This window comes from Miniopterus schreibersii, assembly GCF_964146895.1.
Source record: "Miniopterus schreibersii genome assembly, chromosome: 13".
Lineage (NCBI taxonomy): Eukaryota > Metazoa > Chordata > Mammalia > Chiroptera > Miniopteridae > Miniopterus > Miniopterus schreibersii.
This window is the reverse complement of record NC_138113.1, coordinates 59521732-59540028: the sequence shown is the minus strand read 5'-3', so window position 1 is coordinate 59540028 and position 18297 is coordinate 59521732. Positions and strand designations below refer to the sequence as shown.

The window sequence follows — 18297 nt, the reverse complement described above, 5'->3', positions numbered from 1 at the left end:
GGCCGGGACGGGGGTGGCTGTCTGGGAAAGGTTGGGAGCTGGGTGGCTGGATGTGGCTGGTATCAGGGTTTGTGTGCTGTGTGGGGCTTCTGCTGTTTGGGTGCAGGCCAGGACGAATGCCATGTGTTTACAGGTGGGAGCAAGAACCTACTGTCCCCCCATCACTTGGTTTTCAGCACAGCAAATGTGGAGCCGGGGTGGCAGGGATGTGAGGGTGGCCCCTCGAGTGGAGGAGAGGGGCCTAATGTCCCTGGACCTGGGCTGGCTGTGTCCAGCATCTCAGGTGCAGAGTGGCCAGGGGGTGGTAGTGGCAGAGCTTAGGGCTAGTATAAGTGAGAATGGTGGGCCAGCTACTTGGAGGTGGCACAGCACTTGAGGGCAGCATTGTGGTTTCTCACCTGTGTAGAGCCTGTGATCCCCAGAGCCCAGCGTACAGTGGGCCTGCAGCCCTGTGAGCTGGGCTGAGGCCCTTGTAGACCACATGTAGATGTCATAGAGATGCGTGGCACCCCCCCCCCCCATTCCCCGCCAGCCTTGCAATGGAAATGTATTTCCTACAATGAAAAAGTCATTCTGGACTACTTACTACGTTCCAGAAATCACACAATCTGCCAGTGCTTTGCTTTGGCAGTTACATTTTGAAACTAATAAATGTCATACATCTTTTTGTGTCACATAGGTATTCTTTTAACTTATATCTGTTGGCAAATCCTTTCAATTCTGGTTTTATTATTCTATGCCTAGAAAGATTCTCCACCTAGTATTTTCCAAACTGCATTTCAAAACTAACTCAAGCAGACTCCAATTGTGTTAAAAACACTTCTGATTGTATTTTTACTCTAATATATTTAGTTAAGGCAATTATGGTCATGTCTCAACTGCTCTAACAACTGAGAGATTAAGAATTAAAACAAGTATGCCAAAAACTATTTTAGTTGCTCAGGCTTCCTTGTTTCTCAGATTTACTTGCAAAAGGCATGTTCGTATGTTGTAATCTCACTGTGTGGCATCTTCCACACAAGAAACGGCAGAGAAACAGAACCAGCACCTCCTTCAAGTCATGCCCAGACTCACACTGCACATGGCTCCTGGCTCTTAACAACTTCTCTACAAGGTAAAATGCTCCATCCCGGGGGTTCAAAAACAGCAAAAACTTTAAAATCCCAACTGCTAACACAAGTCAGCAATGAGTCCAAATCTTACAAATGAAATTAAGACTACATGGAATTCAGGCTTGCTCATCAATCGCACCTAATTCAGTTGTGGCAATTTCAGGAAGAATGATCCTCACCATGGAGCCATTACTCAGCTCCTAGGAAAGGAAGGGAACAAAACCAGAGTAAGTCAACAGGATCTGTGCATCTAAGACTCTGAACACTTAATCATAGCTGATGCTTTATGAGATTTTTGCCTGTCAAAGCAAATTTCAATAAAATAAATGAAAATAAACAATATTTTTCAAACACAACTGAATACTTCCCAAATTCAGAAACTATAAATGTGAGTAATTGTAAAACATTTACAAAAATTCTCATTTCTAATAAAGTGTCTAATTTTCATACAGACACTAAGAGTCACCATCTACAAAAAGAGCAGACTAACTTTTAAGGAAAAGACGAAAATCATGTCAATACAAAAGTCAATTTATTGAACAAGCTTTTTTCGATAAATTTTTAATAATATAAAAACCTTTTAAAAGTTAAACAGGTTTACTTCAAAGTAAAATAGTGCAAAGAAATAACATATCACAAATTTTTTTTAATGTCATCTGGAATGTTTGCTTTCATTTTTCAGACAAATTCTGCATTGTGACAAATTTACAATGACAGTCATATCTCTCAGAAACCCACCTAATCTACATATACTTACTAGAGTCACTCTGTTTCAGACAGGGTCTCTTATAGAATGAGTGAAAGTTCCACGCTGTTGGAAAGTATAATCCTCATTGTAAAGAGAATGAGTTCTGGAACTGGGGACAACAGAACAACCTATAAAAACGTCGTAAGTACAACACATGTCAAACATTTTTTGAGAAGTGAAGGAGAAAAACTTTATTCCTTTTTGCATAGAGTCTAACAACTGTGCACAATGATCAACAGTCATTCTGCTCTAGGGAGGATGATGGGGGCAGGGCTAGTCTGAGTGTGCAAGCAGGGCTACAGGATGACAAGGCAGAGACACTGTGGCAACCTCACAGGGCTAGAGATGTAAACTGTAATGTGAGGAAGGCAGAGCAGACGCGTTTCGAGGGTCGAAGACACAGGAGAGAAGGGAGAGCAACGAGGGAGTGAAGAACCGAGACAGATACTTTGTGATGATTCCCCTACAGGCAAATGTCTGTTCTGAAAATGGAAAACAACATTTTTTCCTCAGTGGTAGGTGTGCAAACAAAAATATTAGTGATTTTAGTTACCACTTTCAAGCAGAAGCTTCCTATTTTAAATCTAGTCCTAACCACCAACCTTTTCTATTGCTATAACTGAATTTACAGGAAATGTTTAAGTGACTATCTGGTCAATGATGAGAGCCAATCCAGCATAAGATGTACTATATTCCAGTTTCTACCTCAACAGTTGCCCAAAAACTGAGCTTCATTGGTCCTGGATCCAGGTCTAACTGCAGTCTCCCAGAGAAATGAAAAAGCCATCGGCCAATGTGTTAGACTGGGCAGTGATTTGACAGCAACCACGAAGACACTAACCATTCCTAGGTTTATGGAATTCCACGAAAGCTGGGAATCCTCTTATGTTATAAAAGAAATTTGTCCAAATTACACAAAACACTCTGATATTTCTACAGCTCCCCTTCCCAGAGTTCTGCAATTACCTGGCTTAATAGGAAACAGCTCAACACTGCATATGCTTAAAAAATAATACTCAGTGAGCAACACAAGAAAAAAAAGGATTTCATCAAAATTAAAAACTTTTGTTCACCAAAGAACATAGAAACGAAAAAATAATATTCAGGTCCTAGACATTATCCAACACAAGTGCCAATACCAACCTTCACTTTGAACTTCCCCTAAACATCTGCACTCTAATGTCTCTCAAGCACTCTCCACTTTTCTCCAGGCTTCCTAACCTGGTACTTATGGTGATCCATCCAGGTTGCTCAGAGAACACTGAGCCTCGCTCCCCAACACAGCACAAATCTAATCAGCTGACAATCACTATCTTTTCTACCCCTCCAGGCCTCTCATGTCACTCCCCTCCTTTCCGATGTACTGCCCTAGGTCAGGCTCCCTTTGCACCTCTTAAATTAACAAAGACACCACCACTTGGGATTCAACTGGTCTCTCTGTCCTCAATCCCAAGATAAAATGATCTAAACACAGATCCCAACACTCATATTCCATCCTCAAGACCTGTAATTCTCTGGTGACTGCATTTGGAATACACACCACCCCTGCATCCGTTCTGCTTTGAAGAGCATGGAAGATGCAAATCCCAGCACCACCACTTATTAGCTATAGGACTTAAAACAAATAACCTCCTTGTATCTCTATGTACTCATTTGTAAAACATGGATGTGTATCTTCCCAATAAAGCTGCTCTAAGAAATTAAAAAATACAAACAAAGCATTTAGCACAGTACGTAGCACACAGAAAACACTCAAACACAGATGATCATGATCCCACCCCTGCCTGCCTTACCCAACAAACTTCTCATACTTTCATGAGCATTGTTCATTCCACCCTCAGAGATGTTGAGTCTTAACTTGTGCACTGGGAGTTGGAGATGTGAACATACACACAAGTGTTCTGTACTCTACCCCCTCCATGCCTGTGCCCTGTGAGTCCTCTTCCCCAAAATGTCCCTTCCCACCTACAGACGTTCTACTTAGCCTCACAGTTCAACCCGTCAGATGGGGCTCTCCAATATGAGCTTTGGTTTTGCCACACAGACCCATCAGTATGTATCTTCCTACCAGTAAGTCTCAGGATACTTTCTTTGTCATTAATAAGCCTTAATAGTCTACCTTAAATATAATTTCCTATGCAGACTCTACATCTGTTCCAACCCAATAAATGCTAAGATCCCTAGATGGAAAAGAATGTCCCATTCTCATCTCTGCAGCACCTTCCATAATACCTTCCACATCACACGGGAGGTAAGTGCAGGTTGGCTGAGTCATTTATGCTTGAAAACACTTATATTCTACAAGTATTAGCTAAATGTCCAATTCCGTTACTTTTAAAACAGAAAAAAAAAAAAAAAAGATAATTGTGGAAAGAACATTTGAGCAAATTTCTTTAATACACAATTTTTGACAATACCTAATTCCTTTCTCACCTCATCCTAAGATCCAGGCAATTTACTCAAGAGGCGTAGGGGTCCTGACACTGGCAAGTGGAGTGCTGGCCCAAGGAATCTGATTGGACATTGTCAGGGAAGGAGCTGGCAGCCCAGGAACAAAAACCTTTCCCACCTTAAAGCAATAAAAGAATGTAAAAATATACATATTCTTTTGGTATTTCAAATTTTATGCTCACCAAACAAAAAATCAAAGAAAATTAAAATTTTAGTAAGATATCAAGTTCCACCATCCAACTACAAATATCTTGGTATAATTTCTCTTGGTCTGACTCCTGTTCATTACTAAGAAATTTTATTTTACTTTTTTGCAGGAAAGGGGAAAATACTCAAAACTAAAGAGAAATTTTATCAATATACATATCTATGTCAATATGCTTCCCAAAAGCTAATAAAATTCCAAAAGTGCCCAAAGGAAATCCATAGGATTAAAAAACAAAATGACAATGAAAACTCATGCAAACAGGATGGTGTAAAAGTACATTTACACTTGTGATTACACAAAGTTTATTTTTGTATTTTTATTTATTATTGTATTATTTTCTGTAGGAACAATTGTAAATCTACTTTTGTCCCATAGTGTATACATATAATGTTTTTAACAAGCTATCAGAGAACTCCACTAATGAAAATATGGAGTAAGAACATTCCATGCTATTCTTCCCACTAATTACTACAACAAAAACCCCTGTACCATGCCTTGGCAATTTGGCTCAGTAGTTAAGAGCACCAACCTGCGTGCTGAAGGGTCCCGGGTTTGATTCTGGCCAAGGGCACATGCCTCAGTTGAAGGTTCCATCCCTGGCTCCGGTCTGGGCACGTGCAGGAGGCAACCAATTGATGGTTGTCTCTCACGTTGATGTTTCTCTTACCGATCTCTCTCTCCCCACATCTCTGTCCCTTCCACTCTCTCTGAAAAATCAATGGAAAAATATCCTCAGGTGATGACTAAAAAAAACACAAAAAGAAACAAACTCTGCATGAAATTTAGAATGCAACAGAAGACTCTGAAAGGTGAGGAAAGAAAACTGACTGGCTAGGAACCTGAGACCCAGGAATGAGCTATGATGAATTCCCTGGGTTTCCACTTTTATTTCTTCATTTCTTAATATAACTTGGCCTATAATCCAGAAATGCCCAAAGGGGCTGACCAAAAGGGGCCCCAAGAAAACCTTACTCTTTCTATGCAGTGTCGGGAAAAGAGTGACCAAGCAGGACAGAAACATTTCACTATACCTGCCCCACTCCAGGCAACACTACGAAACAGCCATGGAGCTCAGTGGCCTGCTTCCTCATCAAGAGCTGTGGGCTAGAGACTACCTTTCCCCTGTGAGAACTAAGTGGGCCCTCCCGCCCAACAGACTGTGGGCCAGGCCTACCTTACTAGCCTGCTCAGCAGTGATTTAAGTGGCATCTGATCTCCTCCTCCAGAAGGCAGCCCCTTCCCCACCCCCCCGTGGGCAGCCTCTGCGCAGGGGCAGGGCACTGGCTTTCACCTTGCTCTGCAGTAAGGCAGCACACCTCCCCCCTTCCCTCCTGCGCTGCAGGAAAAGGGCAGTAACTCCTCTCTGTCCCAACTAGGGCATAAGGGGGAAATGGAGGGAAGGAAATGGAGAAAAGGAGTTTCTAAATATGTGCATGAAATCCTGGGCAGGCCCAAGTGACTCATGTGAAACTAACAAGGACACAGTAAAAGATATGAGAACTAAACACTGCTCTCTAACACCATTCGGGTTTCAGACTGGGCTCTGGGTTTCAGGTAAGTTCAGGCACAATCTCATCATAGGAACAGCCAAAAAACTAGGCCCAAGAAATACTGCTCTCCCTGAGCAAAGGATCAGGAAGGGGATAGCCTAACAAGGGAGAAACCTTTTAGACAATAACCGACCTCCTCCACACAAACACACGGAGAAGCCTGGGCTCCGCCTCTCAGCCCTGTCAGCAAAGCCAAGTCCGGCACCTAAACTTCCCCAAGTCTAAGTGTCCCCAGGAGGCCTTCTCTTAAGGACGGCAGTGACAGAGGACTGTGCCTAATGCAGTACTAATTAGTGTTAACTAATGCCATCTGCAAACACTGTACTTGCAAATAGGATCCCCCTCTGAGCTCCAGGGCGACCTTGAGTTTGGGGAGGATGCCACTCAGGTCTGTGCAACTGTAACTGTGGAACTCAAAGTGGGGAGAAGACACGGGGGAACTGCCTGGAAATACAAAGGTCCGCAGAGCAAGGTCTGCGACTAGGATTTGTGTGCTAAAGCCAAGGAGTCGCTTAGTGCGAACGTAGCCGGGAACCAACGTATCTGACATGCATTCAAAAGCCTCCCCACGTGGACCTGCTGTAGCACCCAGTGTTAGGTGCAGTAAGAAGGTGTTAACCCCGTTTCCATCACGGGTGTTGTCCCCCGACGTCACATTGCAAATAACAAGGGGCTCCCCTCTGGCTGAGCTCACCTGCTCCCAGGCCACCCCGCACCCACTGCTAAAACGGGAACAAGGTCCCCTGAGAAAGGCCAGCAGCAGCACGCGGGCTCCTGCCCCTGTGCTCAGGGAGGACACCGCGTGGGAGCCTGCGGGGCAGGGGCAAGATCTCCCCAGAACCCACCCAAGTCCCAAGCTGCTGAGCTGCTGCCTGGAGAGCAAAGGGTTGAACAGCAGACCTGTGAGACCTTCACCTGAGACAGGCACTCACCAAACACCTGGCTCGGAAAGCCTGCGGCTCTGCCCACAAGAAATGAGAAAAGTCCGAGCTGGGCTGCAAGGAGCTGGGAGGCTGTGCTTCCAGAGCCCTGCATTTAAGGGGCCCACGGCCTAAATGGCCGGGCGTTTAAAGGGCCCCTTGTTTAAAAAACCCACCGGTTATAGGGCCTCAGGATCGAGGAGCAGCGCTTGGCCGCCCTCCTGGGCCAGAGCGGAGGCTGCGGTTTGGAAGCGCCTCCACGCCCTCCCTCGCCTGACTGCAGCCAGGACGCCACAGGCTCCCTTCCGGAGGCCCACTTCCCGCGACCCCTGGCCCACTTCCGGTGGCGCCATGTTGACCCTGTCCCAGCGCCAGCGCTGCTTCCGCCTTGAAACCAGACCCACAGGACTCCACCCAGGTACACACCGCGAGGTGTCCCGCATGTACGTACCTTCTGCTTCAGTGGGTCCCTTCTGAGTGTGTGGGGAACGGGGTCAGGGGAGCCCGGGGGCTGAGCCTGAGGGAGCAGGATCTTCCCGGCTGGCGGGGAACAGAGACGGAGACACTTCTCCCTGCGCCTCAGGGGCCAGAGCGGAGGCGCAGTGTGAAAGGGCCTGAGGCTTTCTGTGAGGAGGCCCAGTGCTAACCCTAGAGGGAGGCTTGCGGGGGTTGGGGGGGCTGGCTGTTCGGGGGTACCCTTCGCCCGCCCTCTCCTGACTGGAGCCAGGGGCCAGGCTCACTTCCGGAGGCCCACTTCCCGCGACCTCTGACCCACTCCCTGCGGTTCCGTTTTCGCCCTGGCCTTGCCCTGGCGGCCTGGCCCCAGCGGCGCTTCTGTCCTGAAGCCGGACCCACAGGACTCCACCCAGGTACAGTCCCTAAAGTGTCCCGCGTGTACTTACCTGCTGGTTCAGTGGCTCCTTTCAGAGAATGTGGGGAACGCGGGTCAGGGGAGCCCGAGGGTGGGGCCTGAGGGAACAGGGGTCTTCCGGAGACGCAGGCACTTCCCAGGGAGAGAACAGTTACATCTGGGCAGCTCCAGGAGGAAAGGCCAGGGCAGGGCATGGCCGAAATCACGCCCCGGGAAGGAGCGGCCTGCCCCACCCGTGAGCTGAGGTGGGGCGTCCTGGAGGCGGCGCTGCACAGAAACCTGCTGCGGAAGGTTTTGAAAGCTTAAAGTCCCAAATGCCTTGAGCTTGAGGTACAGGGGTTCCCTGGGTGGCCCTGAGCCAGGACCCCGCGGCCTTCAGAAGTGGGGTTTTCCTGGCGGGCTCCAGAGGAGGTCAGAGCTCTGACCCACTGGGAGGTGCCACCCCGGGAGGGGGTGCCATGCCATGAGGATCTGTGACAGCCAGGGGGCCCTGAAGCTGTCTTTTAGATGCAGGGGCCATGATGGCGAGAAAGGTGGGCAGTCGTCAGGTCCAGCAGTGCCGACCTCAGTTCCCACGGGTAGCTGAACCCCGCCCACAGCTCAGGATCTTGGAGGTGGCTTCTGACATAGACCCTCCAGTACGAGCCGGCCGGACACCCCTGTATTTCAGCTGTATTAGACCCCTGCAGAGAACCAGGTAAAACCAAGCTGGACGTATCACCCGGGGTGACTGTGAGGTAGTAAATGTTTTAAGCCACTCGTTGTGGTCATTTGTTACGCAACTATTGGAAAGGGGGCGATCCAGACAGTAGGGGATTTGTTGGGGAAGGACAGGAACCTCAAGTATCTCATCCAAAGAATGAATATGTGGGGATGTCTTAGAAACTGATTGACAGCAACAGCCTTCAGTAAGAGCCCATAGAAGGTCTTTAGGTTTTGGGTTCATTCTTGTAAACTCGGGATCAACCAGCACCCGTGGACTTTAAGTTGGCCCTGTTACAGACCCCTTCCTCACAGGGAGGTGACCACTTGCTCCCTGTGGTTTTCAGCTCAGGGTCCTTGATCTAAGCTGGAAGATGCTGAAGGATGGATGCTCAAAGAAGCTACAGGGCCAAAGTGTCCTACTTCTAGCAATAACTAGGTTAATTCTGTCTGTAAACCATAGCATAGGCGATTATGGAACCAGCTAAACTACTTTGGGCAAATCCCTTTCCATGGTATAAGCCATCTGGTCCTCAGGAGGTAAGGGTGTTGGTTATATATGGCTGGGAACCAGATGTAACCCTGAGAAGGGTTAGGTAAACTACCCAGTGTCAGACTGCTGTTACTTGTTAGAAACCAAGTGCGATGTTCATTTGCATTGCCTTTTACTGTGCTTGTCCTTCTAGAGAAGGTTACTGTTTCCTGGTGGAGGAGTCTCCAGGGAATGAGACAAAGTGGTCCATTAAATCATCGATCAGAACTCTTCTAGAGAGGAATCAATGTTTAAAAGACTTTTATTATTTTATTAGTATTTTCAGCCAGTCAAAAGTTCTGGAAATGGATAGCAAACAGGTTGCACAACTTCGTGAATGTACTTAATGCTACTGAATTTGTACACCTAAATGGTTAAAATGGTAAATTTTATGTTATGTATCTTTAACCACAATTAAAAACCCCCCATAAAATGCCATGAAATAACTTTAGTAATTGCTTGTCAGGCATGCCAGTGAAAGTGAATGGCATCTCCCAGTTTATATTTTGTAAGGTGGAAGGGAAAGGTTAGTTTCTCTAAATATTTTTCTAAAGTGAGCCTAGGAATGTCTAAGAATGATAAGACCATTAAGTAAGTCTGGAGATTATAAAATAGCTCTTCTGATAATCTTTAGTTTTATATAGGACATACAGTCTAATACAGGTCGATCCACTGTTTGAGGTCACATTTGTAGATTTTTATCTACTACACAGAAGCCTTCCTTTTTCATAAAATTTATTGCACACATAGTTTATCTTCCCTTACATTATTATTAATTAGTCTAACTTTATTTAATTTTGCTCTTTTTTGTTCCCATGTGCGTGTGTTGAGCTGATGAGGAGACAGTTTTTATGTAGTTGTCATTATTATTTAGATACCATTCATTAATAGGTTATTAATTATATACAAATTTCTTAGGTAAGAATTTTGTTTTAATTTTAGGCATTGTGGTGTTACTTCATTATATCACAGGATAAGTCTGAAAAAGCCTACAGTGAGTTTCTTTTTGAAATTTTATTGTACTTTTTGATTCTAAATGTGTATCTCATTTTTTTGTTTGTTTGTTCAAAATAGGTAGCCTCTAATAATAGTGGTTTTGCCAAAGCATTTTTTATTGCTTATTAAAGAATTTGTGTTATTGGGAAGTGTATTTTGTGATTGCTGGGATTTTGTGAGGGGGGAAAAAAGCATACACCTTTTTATATCCTTTCTTGCAGGTAGTGCTGAAGTAGAAAAATGTATATGTGTATTGCAAAGCTCATGTATCAACATGCATAAACTCATGTATCAACATGCATAGCATAGAAGGAAAGGATTACATAGCTTCTTTACGTTTTCAGGTAAACTTGAGTGTTTCCATGTTTTTGTGTTTGGTTGGAGAATATTCTTGAATTAATTGATTTCAGAAGTTTTGCTAGTGTTATGTCTTATCAAGAATGTAATTTTTCTGTAATGAAATTTAGCAGATTTAGTGCTTACCATTTTTCCATTTGCAGAAAAAGTAATTTAGTGGTGTGAATTATGAAGTCTTTTCTGAGGTTTCTTTTCATCTGAAGTGATTCATAGGAAATCAGTTTGGTTATAGTAAGCACATGACAGTATTCGTCTTTTTCCTGTTTCTCATCACCTTTTTCACACCTAGTGCTAATGTTGAAGTTTTATCACATTGTCACTTTGTTTCTGATACTTGCTGACTCTGGCAGGAAATTTAGATTGCATTTTTCCTTCGATTTGATTGTGTCTTACATTTGCTCATTAGAATTACTTTTTAAAAATGCTATAGTTAATGGTCATGTTATTTTGTGAAGCTCTTATTAAATTGGAAGAACATTTAATGTTCTATATTGTTTCCTGAAAACATGTTACAAAGAGTAACTTTCTTTACTTCTGTTTTTCCCACCCTTTTACCTGGCACGTTGCAAATGTTTGACCCACCAGATATGGATTGTTGTTTGAACGAAGCCGTTCTGCACATGAGGTACCTCCAGGTCCACCCAGGTATCCAGTTTACTCAGTTCACAGTATTATTACTTGGGCTTTTTTGTATTGTTTTGAGGTGAAAATGCTTCCCTATGAGTGTGAGATGATGATAATTTCCATGGTACCAACGTAGACCTATGCCATTTTCCCTCATCTCAGTGATGCACACTCTTGAGCTCTACTCCTCACTTGGTACTGAGCCATCTACAGCTTTTCCCAACAAGTTGCAAAATTGAACAAGCATAAGGCTTAAGGGTAACAATACTCAGTTCTTGTTCTGCCATCTTGTGCTGCTTTGAGTAAAACATTAGAGCTTTGTTGGCTTTAGTTTCATTATCTGTTACAGAAATACTATCATTGTCTTGGCCAGTTTGGCACAGTGTCTCTCATATTGATGTCTCTCCCCCTGCCCCCTTCCTCGTTTCCACACTCTAAAAAGTAAATGGACAAAGGTTCTCGTGTGAGGATTAAAAAAGAAGAAGAAATACTATCACTCAACTCTTAGAATTTATGAAGGATTCAATGAGCTAATGTGTGTAACCTTTGATACGGGGCTTAGTAGGCATTAGAAGCACAAGAAATGGTAGGTGCTCGTTGATGGTATGTTTTCCTGCCTCTGGAATCAGTTATGAGCTCCCTGAAGGGCAGGGGCATACAGTGCCTCATTAACAGTGTCATGCTATGTTTTTAGAAAATTGCTTACAGATTTTAATTTCTTTCTGTGTTTAGGTAGAAGGCCTGCCCCTTTCCCTTTTTCAACCACTCCTTAAAAACATGCAGCCTCTTTATTGACTTGAAATTTTTTTTTCTTTTTAAATGCACTCCTGTGTAAATAGGTATAGGAGACAAAACTGCTCTCTTAGCTTCCAAAGACACAGTGCTCCTAAGAGAAGTTACAAAAAACAGAGTACCTTATGCCCATTACCCCATTGGTTCTGCTATTCCCTGGGCTGCATTCATTCCCTTGGGTGTGTGTATGTGAAGAATCTCTTGCATAAGAGGGATTTCGAGGAATGAAGTAGAAGAGACTGTGAAAAACAGTATGTAGAAAGTATAGAGGTTTTCTTTTTGAGAGGGTAGTTTTCTAGTTGCTGGACTCTGTTCCTCAGTGATTCATAAGTGAATGAATGATACTTAGACAAATTAAAATTCTTTGTTACTTTTTTTGAAGAAATAGATTCTTAGGCCTATACTGTGTAAATGTTAATATTTCATTTTCCCTGCTCAGAATACCCTGATTTCCTAGGGCTCAGAACTTTTAATATTTGCTTCAGGTATTTTTGGATGTGTATTTTAAAATTTTCATTGTGGCCAAATATGATAGATAATCGTGGCTAACAAGGATAGAAAGCTAAAAAAAATTCATGTTTTACTCTTACTTTTAGGACTTTATCCCAAGCACATATTCTGAAATATCACAGAGGTGTTTGTCTTCTATGGCAGGGCTTGCAAACCATAGCCTGTAAGGCCTAAGAGCTGAGATTGTTTTTTGCCTTTTTAAAGGGTGTAGAAAACAACAGAAAAGATTATGCAGCAGAGTCAGTATGTGGTCCACAAAGCCTAAACTAGTTATCACTCTTTGGTCTTTTACAGAAAATAGTTTGATAATTCTATATTATATTGCTAACTGTTATAGACAAACTAAATAAACATGTTAGCACCTGTGACTGAATTGTATGTGGCCATTATTGATCATGTTTTTGAATAACATTTAATAACCTTAGGAATTGCTTATTCATAATGTTAAGTAGGATATAAAACAATACAAATCAATTTTGATTTTGTAAAGACCTAAGAAGTGGCTATTTTGAGATGGTGGGATTATGAGTGATTTTAAGTTTTTTAATGAAATACTTAGTTTTATAAAATAATTGTATATTTTTATTTTCTAATTTAACTAAAAGGGGTACATTTAGGAGGTTGTCAGATAGGGACAGAGAAGTCAATTCATGGTACTATAGAGGGAGAAACTGAGCTCACTAGGAAAGCCTTATTTTGCGTGTATAGTCAGTAAAGCAGGAACAGGTGTACTATTCAGCACTGTTCGAATGGTTATTATAGAGGACAGACTTCATACAGAAGAAGAGAACCAGTAAAGGAAGTCAAAATTTGAAGAATAGTTTATTGAAATGGGTAAATAAGTTGGTTATTGGAGTTGTGGATCCTTTACCCATGGCTCATAAATTTGATGGTGGATCAGCACACATCTTCACCTTTTAAAATCGTGTATGTGAAATTGAAACTGGTAGCACTCTCATCTTTAGTGTATTCTGAAGAAGTTGATGTCCAAAGTACATTTATTAACAATACAGGGTTAATGAATTAATATATTAGTGGATATTGTGCCTTCATTGGCCTGGTTTCTCTTGATCTTTAGGAATTGCAAGAAGTCTTTTTATAAAGAAAGTTTTGTCAAGTCCATTGTTCAAAATCTGATCATTTCTATTTTATCTCTAAGGTCTTTTTGGTTCATCACGGGTGCGATATGTTGTAGATCATACAACGAAAATAGTTTATCTCAGCACTGACCCCTCCATTGTAATGACCTATGACACTGTTCAGAGTCTACATTCTGTGTGGGTTCTCCAGAGAGTCAAAGCAGATGTAAGGATAAACGGTAGTTAATACTGAAACCCTTGGAATATTTTTGTGAAATAGAGCTTCTTAGGGAAAAAGAAAGATTGTGTCCGTAACAACTCGAATCTACCTGTAAGTTTCACAAGGAAATTGCCCTTTTTATCTAATTATTATCTTTTCTCCCTTATCATTTTGTCTTGAGGAGAATGCTGTTTTAAAATTCTCTGAACCTGGGTGAACTCCTCAGAATGTGGCCCTGAGTAGCTCCCTTACATCCACAGTCAGAGTCCCTCCACCTCCTCTCCCCGTCTGCACTCTCGCTCTCCTTATATCTACAACATGATGGCTCTAATGTGAGAATCCAGTGTGGGGTGTTTCCTAGTTTTACCAAGATAGCCCAAGAAGAAGATAACCTTTTTGAAACTTTCTCTTAGATTTGAGGGATTTGAAATTTCTGTAGCTTGCCCTTGGGTAGCTTATGGGGAAGATAGCTGTTACTCCAGTTGTATTAGTAAGACTTCCAGGTCTGTACTGTTATCTTTTTCAAGGAGTCATATTTGGAGGCTGCCTGAGTTTGTCATAAAATTGGTTATCTCATTTATACTAAGTGGCAGCAGTTTGATGAATATTGGTTGCAGAAATATTTTTATATTGGTTGTGATGCTCTCTCTCTGTTTGTTTTGTAGTTGTGATCATTCCCCTGCCTTAGGAGTCCACTCTTTCACCAGGGTGCAAAGCTTCAACCTTTCAAGACATAATCAATCTCCATGGAGACACAGTATTTCTCGTTCTGTAGATGGTAATTCAAATAGCTGTCTTCTTGCACCAGAAACTGAGCGAATTGTCCGTAAACTTTGTATTGACCATTTATGGACAGAGGCGATTACTAATACAAGGTTTGGAGTACATATTTTTATATTGAAAGAAAAATGTTGCTAAAAGTTTTAGAACATACTTGGTATTTTGCTTAAACTCTCTCTTAGTATATTCAGTTATTAATACTTTTAAAAACATATAGACATGTATTGAAGTCACCTCTTTTTCAGTAGAGGTGATAAATTATGTTAAAGTGATCCTAAAAATAAATTTTTTGTTATTTATTTAACTTAGTGATAATCTCTCAGATGGAGGTGTTTGATGGTATAGGGAGAACCAACTAATTTCTGTAGAGTAGGGAACTTGGGGTTTTGGTAACTTTTTTTTTTTTTTTTAGACATTCACTAAGCATTTATTACCAAGCCATGACACACTGTCATTCAAAGCCCATCTCAAATGTTCTTTTTTCCTCCACAAAGTTCTCTGCAATCTTCCCCAAATAGGTGTGCTGTCATTTTAGTTCCAAATTCCCAACACCACACTGGGCCATGCTCATGTCTTCCATAATTTATATTTCTGCCATAGATATAATGTGCTTGTTTTATCCATACTGTCTGAACCCTAAGCCCCTTGAAGTAGGAGGCTATGTTATATTCAGCTATTTAAGGCCCCTTTTAAATCCTAGCACTGCTCAAGAATCTTTGCTGAGTTCACAAGAATCAGATACAGACCAAGGAATGTAGGGATATGAAAGCACCTCTGAGAAAACACAGGGGCAAAAAAGGCAGCAAGGTTTATAGAAATTCAGAACCAAAAGTCTCCCTTTGGAAAATGCTTCCTCATTTTCTGATGTTTGGTGGGCACAGCAAAACAGCATCATTTGAAAACATTGGCTATAACTGAACAACACATTAAAGATTTTTTTTTATTATTGGCAGTTAAAAAACATTAAAAAAAAAATTTATGTTAGTTGAGTGTTGGCTGTTCCTTTTAGGAAACACAGTTCAGATCTCTGTTCTGTGTGACCTTTCTCTTTTTATGTTCTCGTTAACTATGCATTTTTTAATTCTGCCAGTCTCAGTGTGTGTGCTAGTGGCTGTCGGTTAGCAGGCAGATTAGTCACTGTCCATGTCCTCAGACATGGAAGGTTGGTGACACAGGAGACAGTCCCTATTCTGCACGTAGGGCTTTGGAAAGATGGAGAAGGCACAGTGGTCAGAGGGCATCAGAACAGAAGTTCAGAAGGAGGAGTGTTTGGAATGTTCAGGAAACCACAGATGTGTTCACGCTGCTTGTGCCAGTGGGGAGAGAAAGAGGTGAGAAAGAGGAGATACTCAGAAAGAGATTCCCTTTAGGGCTGTTCCCTTTGATAAGAGCTGTAGGAAGCTTTTTTTTTTTTTTTTTTTTTTTTAAAAATATATATATATATGTTTTTATTGATTTCAGAGAGAGAGAGAGAAAAAAACATCAATGGTGAGAGTCATTGATTGGCAGGCTGCCTCCTGCACACCCCCTACTGGGGATGGAGGCTGCTTGTAGGGGTCAGGTTACTGGGGGTCTGCGGATGAGGTTGTGGTTGCAGAAGGTCTGGTAAACCCCTAGAACTGTGCATAGTAGTTGTGTGTATGTGTAGTGTGTAGGCCTTTTCCTAAGGATAGAGTTTCACATTCATTAGAGTCTCAAAGTGGGTCTGTGACCTCCATATAGTTAAAACCTGGTGATGTGGAATCAGAAGAGGGCTAGGGACTGAAGGCTTAGAGACTTAAACTTTTGGAGGTGAAAAAAAGAAAAGAGAGAGTTGTTGCAGAGAGCAAAGCAAGAGAGGTCAGGTGGGAGAAGCAGCAGGAAATGTCATGGAACCCAAGAAAAGAGGCTTTACAAAGAAAGTGCCAATATTGCTTGTTGTTGGTGAAGTGTGGCTTAAGAGATACCTGGAGGGCAGTGATTTCACCAGTGACCTTGGCTAGAACACTTGGGGAGCAAGGTGGTAGAGTTGAATGGGGTGGAGGAAGTAAGTGGGGCTGAGGAAGTGAACATAGACGTAGGCACTGTTTTAAGGAGATTGCCTTTGAATGGCAGTGAGGATACACAACCAGCCATACAGAGTCTTTGGGTCAAGGGAGAGCTTTGTTTATGCTGACCAACTTACAGAAAGTTTGTCTTGATGACTAAGTACCTCCATGTGTGTGTCTAAAACATAAGGACAATTCCTTACCCAACCACAATACCATTGTTACACCTAGTGAATTAACAGTAAGTCCTTCCTGTCATCTAATAGCCCATCTTCATATTTTAAGACTTTTATCTTAATATGAGAGAGTAGCTTTTAAGGAGCATACCCAAAGCAGGGAAAGCATTGAACATACAGAGGAGAGGAAATGGCCGATGGGTAAGGAACCAGCAAGGAGCACAGGTGGAGAGGTTGGCCTGGGGAGAAAGAAGGCAATGTTTATCAGACAGTCAGGGGCTGAGCCTCTTGTCTGTGAGACGGAGGCAAATGCAAGTTCTTAGAGGGGCTTTCGAAGAAAGTAGAGGTGAGAATACACTGTTCAAGCAGATTCTCTGTTTCGGTCCTCATATATAAAATAAAAAATTCCAACCTTTTAAGACCTATTGGTAAGTTGAATATACTGCAGATCCCTATTTTACAGATTTCTGGTGTTCTGCACCATTCTAGGAAGACATCTTTGGCAGTTAGAGGTATGGATTGACAAAGAGAAAAGAAGTAGAACCCAATCTGAGAGGCAGGAGAGATAGGAAGGGCATGCTGGGGAAGGTCCAATTCCCTGAAGGGATAGGAATTCACATCTGTGTTACTTGAGCAGCAGGTGACTTTTGTACTATGGAAGTAGAAAGTGCATTAATGTTGATTAAATTTATTGTGATTTTCATCCCCCAAAAGCTGTGGAGTGGACTCAGACTCAAGTAGCTGAAAGCAATCTCAGCATCATGAAATTGAAATCCTAGAAGTGTTTTTGGGTCTTCAAGATTATTGGTTGGCCCATGTAATTTTTAGGTTTTTTTTACAGAATACTTTAATACTTCTAATAGTTACCTTGGTAGATTTTTGAACCAGTGCTGACAGTTACTGCATTTATGTATCTATTGCAGGGAGAAAAATTCACAGGCCTCAAAAGTGTTCATTACATCTGACCTATGTGGGCAAAAGTTCTTGTGCTTTTTAGTAGAGTCCCATCTCCGGTTAAAGGTAAGTGCATATTCCCATTGATTCTGCATAAATGTAGGGCTGCTCGTTCATCCTCCCTCCCTCCCTCCCCCCCTCCCTCCCTCCCCCCTCCCCCTCCCTTTCTCCCTCCCTCCCTCGCCCCTCCCCCTCCCTTTCTCCCTCCCTCCCTCTCCCCCTCCCCCCTCCCTTTCTCCCTCCCTCCCTCCCTTTATTCATTCCCAGCTTTATTGCAATAATATGCATACCGTAAAGTTGAGATGTTTAAGTGTAAAATTAAACAACTTTTAGTAAATTTACAGAAGAGTGCAGCCATCATCACAGTCCAAGTTTTTTTAAAAATATTGTATTGATTTTTTTAGAGAGACTGGAAGGGAGACCGAGAGAGAAAGAGAAACATCAATGTGAGAGCAGAACATTGATCTGCTGTCTCCTGGATGCCTCCTATTAGGGATCGAGTTTGGAATTCGGGCATGTGCCCTGAATGGAAATTGAACCAGCAACCTTTTAGTTCATGGGACGACGCTCTACCCAACTGAGCCACACTGGTCAGGGCCACCACAATCCAGTTTTTAAAATTTCTCTCATCTTAAAAAGATCCCTTGTGCATAATGTGCAGTCAGTCTCATTCCCAAACTCAGGCATC

The 18297-nt window shown here is 42.6% G+C and overlaps 1 long non-coding RNA gene across 1 annotated transcript; it reads left to right on the top strand.

Annotated features, from left to right (window-relative positions):
* The first annotated feature begins 11031 nt into the window (after window positions 1-11031).
* LOC308566560 lies at window positions 11032-17659 on the top strand. The gene is made up of 4 exons (XR_014000185.1): window positions 11032-11092; window positions 13533-13678; window positions 14338-14547; window positions 17579-17659. It is a non-coding gene; the product is annotated as an uncharacterized lncRNA (long non-coding RNA).
* The last annotated feature ends 638 nt before the right edge of the window (window positions 17660-18297 follow it).